At 39.6% G+C, this 10,221-nt stretch overlaps 1 pseudogene; it reads right to left on the minus strand.

The window, feature by feature from the left end:
* Positions 1 to 6,007: 6,007 nt before the first annotated feature.
* Positions 6,008 to 7,882, minus strand: LOC118837350 (annotated as a pseudogene).
* Between the last annotated feature and the right edge of the window lie 2,339 nt (positions 7,883 to 10,221).

Below are 10,221 nucleotides of genomic sequence, written 5' to 3' on the forward strand. Positions count from 1 at the left end.
GCATTTTCCACCTCTGCTTTCATTAGCTCAAATCCCCCTTCTATCTTTAGCTTTGCCTAACAAATTTAACCTATTAGGTCCTTTTCATCACTTTGATATGTCTCTTTGTCCATCTTTTTGCCCTTCAGTTCATTTCTTTTCTCTTTTTTTTTTTGAAACAATACTAGCTTATACACAAAAAGGAATTTATTTAATTACTCAATTTTTTTCTGGATAATCGTACTTACTCTTCCACCCTGCCTACCAGCAGATTCGGTTCCCAGAGCTAGGCGAGTTATATTTTTCCCTAAAGATTCTAGGGGTAACCTTGAGTGGTTGGGGGCATCTTTCTTTAATACTATTGTCTTGAAACCCCATTCTGGTATGTTCTCCCCAAGGTTAATCACAAGTGATTAGTGTCCCAGTATAATTTAACCAGTTAGTATAAGTTAGCTTTTACAAAGGGATATTTGCTGCAAAGACATAGCAAGGAAAGATGTTATACAACCTTTCTCCCAGATCTGAGGCTATAGTCACACTTTCTCACCTATCCCGTAAGTCCCTGAGGAAAGTAGGTTCACACTTAAAGCAGTTGCTACAAAGCATTTGTCCCAACAAGTTCACTTTTGGAGATTAGGATTTCATGTGTAGGATACGTTATTTTGGATCACAGCTTGAGCAACTTTGCTTTTTTGGAGTATCATTCCATTCTTTGCCTTAATTTACTGTATTTCACTGCATAATCATTGCAGATTTTATGCCAATTTTTTTGTAATAAAGTGGGGTGTGGCCATTATGTGAAACCTCTTTAAAAAAATTTGTGCTAGTATTACTTAAAAATTATTTGTTACTAAACTGTCTTTGGTGCAAGATTAGGATGCTTGGAACACTTGTGAATATACGTTAAAATTGAATAGTCCAAATTAACGCACATCATTTCTTCATGATAGTTGAACATTTTTCTGGTCTGAAATATAAATTTAACACATTAGTAGTTATTGATTTGTATATTGTAGTCAAAAAACTACACTTGAGAAAAATTTACAGTGTTGCAAAGTACGGACTTACAAAATTGAATCTGTGTCTAAAGATTCTGCATTGCTATCATTGTTTTCAGTATCTGACTGGCCATCCTCAGTGCCACTAAAATCAGATGTATTTACTTTGTCTTCACTCTGCCACAGTGCGTCATCTTTAGAACCATCTAGTGCATTTGAAATTTCCATCTTTTTGAAGCTTTTGACAACTGTCTCATATGGTATTAGGTCCCAACTCTTAAGTACCCAGGTGCATATCAGTTCCAAGAAAGGGTGCTTAATATCTCCAGCAGGTGTCAATTGGTGATCACTGCTTATCAGCCACTCTTCTAGAAATGGTACAAATGGTCTTTAACTGGTTTGTTTACACATAGACAATGCCTCTGTGCTGCTGAGAATTCTAGGCCCACAGCTCCCAATGTGCAAGAGATATCATATGCCACTGGCAAATACCTTGCTGCTCTGTGACAAAGAGAATTATACCTTGTGATAATTACACAATGAAAGGTTAGGAACCAATTTTTGGACTGAAAAAAAAAACCCAACAGGGTGTGACAATTATATGGTGAAATATAGTGTTGTGACTTCAGAGGAATCCTAGGTTAACACATTTCGTTTTCCATAGTAACTGAGGGTCTTTCACCTGAATGTTTGTAAATTTGTTATTTCTTCTTTAAATTTTAAAATTTAACCATTACATGCCCTAGTGGGGCTTTTTCTTTGGTGATCACAGGTAGATTTTTTTTATCAGAATTTTGTTGCATATATTTTAAAGTTTTTTCTCCAGACCTATGGCTACAAGAGACACTTATGACATGTACTTAGCATTGGAGAGTCACAAACGAACAAAAGGAGAAAATATTCATGAAACATTCTTTCTTCCTTTGTTCTGTGTTCACACTGGGTAAACTTGGGCAAGACACTCAACTTCTTCAATCCATGGATTTCTTTTTTGGAAAAGGAAGGGTAAGAGATTATTAGATTCCTGGTCTCCACAGTGTTTTAGGATGTGAGCACAGACTCCTCCTCACATGGCATTATCTCCACCTGACTTTGCACATGAGTGCTCTCTTTTGATGTCTTTGGCCCACATGGATTTGTCTTACTGTCCCTTGGCAGCTTCCTCTTTTGACTAGACTTGTCTTTGGTTTCCAATCTTGTGAAAGCCTTTAGATTCAGTGTTGTAGTTCCCTCCCTGGACCTGGTATTATTCACTTTATATCTCATTGATCAGCAGTACCTTATAGATGGACCTCAATCAGTCTCATTGACTCGGTTGGCTGTTCCTACATCCTGATTTCTAAGGTCCCTTCTCAGTCTAAAAGAATCTAGGATTCTCCAGTTTTCTCTCTTATTATTCTCATTAAGTCTTCTGCTCCTCTCACTTCTCTAGGCACACTTGCTGATGTATCCTTAGACTATATCTCATTCAGAGTAATTGCCCCATCATCTTCTTACTCTCATTAGACCACATTTTGAGTATTGTGTTGAGATCTGGGTACCACACTTAAAAATAAATGTTGACAAATTGGCCCCATCTAGAGGAGGGAGATCAAGACAGCAAGGGAACTTGAACCGATGTTATAAAAATGATTGAAGAAAGTAGAGAGATTTAGCCTGGAGAAAGAAAGACTTATGCAAATGTAAGTTGTTGCCAGAGGCTGCCAACTTGTGCCCTGTCAGTGTTTCTAGTGTCTTTTTGAAGTTTTTTGAAGCTTTGAGATAATTTGAAAGACAAGGTTCTAGTTGTTGGTAGTGGGAACATAATGAGAATTGAAAGGGCAAATGAAACAGGGTGTGTGTGATTATCTTCAGTCTCCAAAAGACTCCATAGGAAGGACTAAGTACTTGTCGGGGGTACACTGCCTGCATCCTGAGGCAAAGGAGAAGTGGGAGGAATTCACTCACTCTAACTCAGTTGGGAATATGACCTACACTGCCTGAGCATCCCTTCTGTGGAAGAGAAGGGATTGACCTACGAAGCCTACAAAAGGTAAAGAAAACATGTTGACCATTCCTGAGGCATGATGGACTTACCAGGGTGGGGAGAGACATCTCACTCTAAAAGAATGATGACACTTTGTTGAAGTAGCAATAGCAGCAGAAATGAGACTTCAGTGCATAGCAGTTCTAAGGAGCCATAGCTTCAGAGGTGGAGATTGGTAGCAGTGAATAGAATTTCATTGGACAAAAGCTATGGAACCAGAGTGGAGTAAGACAATGGTAAGAGAGTTTAGCACCACAGCAAGGAACTGCAGGAGTGCAGCTGACAGGAGTAGGGAGAAAACTCCAGCATGAAGAGGTTTCCCAGTTGTGATGCCAGGCAGGTGGCACTAAAGCCCTTCTTTACCATGGACTGGGCATTTTCTAGGGATTTGTTCTCTTCCCCACCAGTGCCTGAATCTGTGGGAGATCGTATTCTTTTTTGTTTGTTTGTTTGCAGAGTTGGACGTGTGAAATATTTTATACCATTTTATATCATTTTTAATTTCAACCAGACCCAGAGCCTGAATTAATGAGTAACTGGAAGAAGATCCAGGACCTGGGCTTCTTTGTTCTCTAAAAGTTTGCTCAGGAAATACCCTTACCTCTGTCAAGAAGGCCAGATCAGACTGACCTAAGGACGTTCTTTCCCCTGTTAGCCGTTAAAGGATGAAACCCTAACTCCAAGAAAGACTACCTTGCTTAATATTCTACAGGTATATACTATGTTATGGAATGTTAATGAGACACAGAGATGCTGGGCTGTAGTTTTAACTGACCTTTGTCAACATTCTTTAGAACCCTATTCCATTAAGGGAAATCCTTGTCTTGAGGTCAAACATACATGGGGATCATAAATTTGAGTAACATGCTGAATTGTGATTGTTCTAAAAAAATATAAAACCTGTTCATGTTTCTATACAAGTCAGTCAGACTCTGTCTGGCTCACTCCATGATCATGTCTGTCTGCTATGTTTAAAGTGAATGAATGGATAAATAAATAAGTAATACGAATTTTTCTATCACCTAGCTCTGTTGTTTCCTTCAACTAAATTTTCAGGTTTAACAGATGTTATCGAACAACAGCCAGCCTGGTCTTTGATAAAGCAGGCTCTGGATGGAGGCTCAAGTTGTATTTCTTCTCCCTGAGGAAACTGTGAATTCAGAGTTAAAAGAGGCATGTTAACTGTCTTCAGCTATTTGAAGGATATGATATAGGAGGGAGATGAAACTTTATGGAATGTTTTTTATTCACACAAGAGTATTTCTCTACTGTTGTGTAAACATATCAAAAATGGGCTCCCAGAGCTCCAGGCCCACAGACGGTGGGGGGATCAAGCAGCTGATCAGAGGGGGAATGCAGGAATCTCTCTGCTGGCACTGAGGCAGGTTTCTCTTGCTTTGCCCTGCTTGGATTTGGGTCACAGTCCTGGGTGGTGATCCTGGGGTGAGGAGAAGCACTGGTGTGGCAGAGCTTGTGGTGGTGGTGGAGAGGGAATCCTCCTCACAGTTGCAAGGCAGAAAAGAGTGCTTGTGGTCACTCACAGACCAGAGCACAGGCCAGGAGAGGAGTAAACACCTCTCCTTTGATCATACCACCTTAAAAGAACTGAAAATTTACAGGTGCCTAGAAGTATCTCTGACAACAGCTATGCAAATCCCCCAAAACTTGGAACAGAGCATTTTCCACTCCAGAAGCAGAGTCCTATCTTGACAAAGAACTCAAAAGCCAAGTAATTGGCTGGGAAAATGAACAGACAGTGTAAAAAAATCAGACTATAGAATCTTACTTTAGTGACAAAGAAGAACAAAACATACAACCGGAAGAAGACAACAAAGTCAAAGCTCCTACATCCAAAGCCTCCAAGAAAAATATGAATCGGTCACAGACCATGGAAGAGCTCAAAGAGAAGTTTGAAAATCAAGTATGAGAAAAATTGGGAAGAAAATTGAGAGTGATGCAAGAAAATCATGAAAAATGAGTCAACAGCTTGCTAAAGAAGACCCAAAAAATACTGAAGAAAATAATACCTTAAAAAATAGACTAACCCAAATGGCAAAAGAGCTCCAAAAAGCCAATGAGGAGAAGAATGCCTTGAAAAGCAGCACTGGCCAAATGGAATAGCAGGTCCAAAAGACCACTGAAGAAAATAATTCCTCAAAAATTAGAATGGAGCAAATGGAAACTAATGACTTTATGAGAAATCAAGAAATTAAAAAACAGAACCAAAAGAAACATGTCTAAAATGTTACTTGGCTATAGGAGACACCACTGGGCCCAGTGGGTGGAATGTGACACGTTAGCTCAACATAAGGAAGAACTTAATACAGATATTTGCAAATAGAATGGGCTGCTTCACGAGATAATGAGTGTTCTGTCCCTTGGAAGTATGCAAGGAGAAGATGGACAACCACTTGTATGGATTAAAGAGGTAGGAGAAAAAGAAAGCAAGGGGAGGAGAATCTTAAGGTTTAGAGTCTTGGAAGCAAGATATTGTTGTGAAAAGATGTTCTGGATTTGGAATCAGGAAAGACTTTTTTTTAGAGTCTTCTGTGTATTTATTGTTTTACAGCAGAATGCCCAACACAGACCATTATAACTGCCAAATAGTCAGCTGTGCAAAATAGTGTATATAGTGCTTAAGTACAAATGAGAGACATGATTTTTTTAAAATAAATACTTAAACACAAATTTATGGTCCTACAAAAGAGCATTTAAACTAGATGGTCTAAGTTGATTTGCGTCCTTGGACCCTCAGTAACTGTTATTTTCCCAAAATTCAATAGAATCAGTATATGGAATCATTATCCGTTGCACTGTGTGAATAATGGATCACAATAAACGAGTCCCTTTTTCTAAGAGCTTTTCCTGGCTCCCCTACAAACATGATCTGGCCTGGATAAAAAGACAACAGGAATTTCTTGAAGGTCAATGATCCAAAATGCCAATATGGTTAAGTATTCTACATGATCTATATTCACTGCTTGCTTTTTCAGTTAGGATGTACTTAGATTACTTTCTCCAATTCATCATACATGACAAGCACAAAAGCTCCATCCACACCTCTAACAACATTGGACCAGGCACCCCTTAAGAAAGCTTCGCCACCCTAATCTTTAGCAATCTTCTTCCAGCAGTCAATTGTCCCAATGTACATGATATCAGCTCCTTTGTGCCCAGACTGCATCATTATTCACTGCCTTACTGTATCAAAAGGATAGGAGACCACACCTGCTACAGCAGTCACTGATTGCGCAATCACCCAGCTTATCCCGATATGCGTGTTCTTCCAGTCCCGGGAGCGAAACTTTTGCTGTGTCATAGATTCCAAAGTAAGCTGCTCTATAGATAATGATATCCTGCACTGAGACATTGAAACTTTTGTTACAAGCCACAAATTCCATCAGACTTGGTGATTTTCACAAGGCAGTCCCCCAGGCCTTTGAATTCTCTCTCAGTGCCAGATTTCCCAACATCAGCTGCCAAGCGGGTTCTCACAAAATCCAAGGGGTAGACAAAGCCGAGAGAAGTGGCTCCAGCTGCACCACCAGAGGCGAGATTGCCAGCAAAATACCTCCCAAACTGTGTGTGCTTGTCCACTCCTCCCCAAAACACCTGCTTGTACTTATCCTTAAAGGCAAAGTTAAAGGCCCAGGTGGGGAAATATCTGGTGACATTTGCTAAGTTACCCCGCCAGAAGGAAAGCACCCCTTGTTCCTTTGGAATTCGGACCGTACATTCCATTATACTTTTGTACTACCTATCTGCAGCAATTTGTTTACTTTCATGTTGCATCTGCCATAGTAGCTTAATTCTCTCCATGGGGACCACCGAAGTCTTGGAGATAGCAGCAGCGATGCCACTGGCCAGGAAGCCCTTGGAAGCAGATGGCCTGTTTTGTCATGGTTACAGAGGAGGAAGGTGTTGAAGTTGGAGGAAGAAAGCCGGTGAGAGAGGGCTGAAAGCTGGGGCATCCGGAGAGATTTGAGCTCTAATATTCCCTCTGATACTCATTGTACAAGCCCATAGACAAGTCACTAAAGTTTCTGAGCCTCAGTTAACCTTACTTATAAATTAAGGATAATAATGCTTGGGGTAACTTGAGGATGATAAGGTTATTATCAGTCAAACAAGATAACGTGTATGAGGGCCTTTGTAATGTTAACCTGTAAGTCTGGTTAAAGGAGGCAAACAGAACTAGGTGATAGAAAAATTCATATTACTTATTTATTTATTCTCTTAAGCATAGCGGATATGCATGCATGGAGTCAGATAAAATCTGACTAATGAACAAAGAGATGAGAAAGCTTATATATGTTTTTCTTTAACACACTCAGCATGTCTGCATTATCTCACTTTTATGATCCCTATGTATGTTTAATCATGATACAAGACAAGGATTTTCCTTAATGGAATAGGTTGTAAATACAATATGTCAGGACAGTTGACAAAGTGTCAATTGGAATTACAACCCAGGATTTCTGTGTTTAATTTACCATTAACATTCTATAACATAGTATATGCCCATAAAATATTAAGATAAAGAAAAGTCACATAATTCAAGATAATTCCTCAGGGCTAAAGGTCTCATCCTTAATGGCCATGGACAGGGGAGGAAAGAATGCTCTTAAATCAACCCCATCTGGGCTTATTGACATAAGATAGAGGTATTCTGAATTTACTCAGAGAACAAAGAGACTGTCAGGATCAGGCTTTTCTTCTGGTTAATCAGTTCAGACTCTGAGTCTTATTGAAATTACAGAAATGGTATAAAATGGTATTAAAATGATCCTCAGTAATTATATCGACACTGGCTATTACTATTGGAGGAAGACTAGTTTTAAGTGATGGTGTAGATAAGGCATGGCTTTTACTGGTCCATGGCAAGAATTGTAAGGATAAGCAGTTATCAATGTAAGGATGAGGTCACCAATGTAGATAGTGAAGTCTGTGAAACTGACAACAGAGGAAAAGACGGAGAAGATGACAGGAAACTGCATTTTCAATATCGTGGAGAAAAATATTAGAGTCTTAGGAGATTTATAGGTGACAGTGACAAGGATTGGAAGAGAGGGCTACAGTTGAATCTCATGAACTTTGAAGCTGAAGAGAGTGTGGGTCGATGTGAGTAGGGGCAGAGTATGCCAACTCTACTCCCAGATTTTCTGAGTTAGGAGAAGTGTAAAAAGAGCAGCCAGCTTCAAAAGGGGGTGTTAGAGATAGGGAGTCCTCAGGGGGAAAGCCAGGTTTCTGTGAATGTGAGGAAAGAACACTGGTTTTGGAATCAGAGGACTTCTGTCCTTTGTCATTGGTGTGACCTTAGGCAAGTCAGCTTACTTCTAGGCTTGAGTTCTCTCATTTGTAAAATCAGAGGGTTGAACCAGATGGCCTCCAAGGTCCCTTCTAACTTTAAATCTATAAAGCTATTGAGGGGGGAGGGAGGTTGTGTTTTGGGTAAGGGTTGGCCTAAAAGATAGGGGATAAACAGGGCTGTCCAAAACACGGGCCATGTGCCCCCATGCGGCCGACTACACTTTGGACAGTCCTGGGATTAAATATTGGATTTGGAGTTGGGAGACATTAGTGTGAATGTTACCTCACTGTGGGATCCAGGGAAAGTCACTCAGCCTCGTGAAAGCTCAGTTTTCCCATTTATGAAATGAGGACAAAATGTTTGCATTATCTACCTCACAGCACTGCTGTAAGAAAGAGGATGTGTTGTCTAATTTGTACCATGTACTGTCTAATTTGTATAGTGTCTCTATTATGCACCATTTATGTCTATAAGACACATGCTTTGCGTTCTCTGCTGATGGGAACTTTGTAAACCCAATATGGTATCATCGTCATGCTTGTTATAATTCCATATTTGTCAATCATAGAGATATTTTCATCATTCATTTCCATTTATCTTTATTTATGGTTTGGGGGGAAAATAATTTGATTCTAACCCTAAATGCTTAGCTCGATCTATGGCGGTGATCACCCCAAGATGGAGGGTAGAGTGGGGAGGCTTTATTTTATTAAAGACCTCCTTAATTCTAACCTCTCATGCCCTGACCCTGTTTCTGCTTCTACTGTCATCTGCTTTTGCTTCTAGCTCTCCTGCCTATTACATACCCACACCCACACATATAACACCCACCCACCAACACACACACACACACACACACACGCTTGTTGTTGAGTTGTTTCAGTTGTGTTCGACTCTTTGTGACCCCATTTGGGGTTTCTTGACAAAGATACTGTAGTGGTTTGTCATTTCCTTCTCCAACTCATTTTACAGATGAGGAAACTGAGGCAGAGTTGAGTGACTTGCCCAGGGTCACAGCTAGTACATGTCTGAGGCCAGATTTGAACTCAAAAAAATGCTTATTATTGACTCCAGGACTTGCACGCTATCCACTGTGCCATGTAGCTGCCCCCAATACACACACATATTTATAAATATATATATATACACATATAATATACCACAAAATTATATAGCTGATTTTTAGCCATTGTTCTGAGTGGGGATCTAGCTCTGGAGTCAGAGGACATACTGTCTCTGATGCTTTCTAACTGAGTAATGTTGGGCAAGTCCCAACCTCTCTGGGCTTCCGTAAGTTTCCTCGTCTATAAAATGAGGGGATTGAATTGGATGGGTTCTGAAGTCACTTCCAGCTCTACAATATGACCATTACCTAATTACCTGCCTCACAGGTATGTATATGTATATGTATATATACATATATATATATGTATACACACATATACACAGAAATACATACACACATGTGCGTATTATTACAATCTATAAGTTATTATTACAATAATCCTTGAAACCTCTCTCTCCTCTACAAATCTGTAAAATTCTAAAAGAACTGTTTGTGGCAAGAGAAAGAGCTAGAGGTAGAGGTGGGGACAGAAACAGGGACACAGAATGGGAGGACAGGATTAAAGAGACCTTACCTTAATAAAACAAGCTTCTTCCAACTCCTTACCTCCACACATCTAGCTAAGCAGAAGACATTAATGAGTGCATATAGCCTGCAGAAACAAATTATTTACCAATATAAATAGTACTAAGCAGGGTTGGCAGTCCTATGAAATTACACATAGGGATAAGTAGAAAAGAATGATGGAAGTATCTCTGTGCTTATGAATATGAAGTAATAATAGTAACAGTGATACTACCCTGTATTTTCTTAGTTCCTATCTCCAAAGAATGCAAAACAT

The sequence above is a fragment of the Trichosurus vulpecula genome, chromosome 2 (genome assembly GCF_011100635.1).
Source record: "Trichosurus vulpecula isolate mTriVul1 chromosome 2, mTriVul1.pri, whole genome shotgun sequence".
Classification (NCBI taxonomy): Eukaryota; Metazoa; Chordata; class Mammalia; order Diprotodontia; family Phalangeridae; genus Trichosurus; species Trichosurus vulpecula.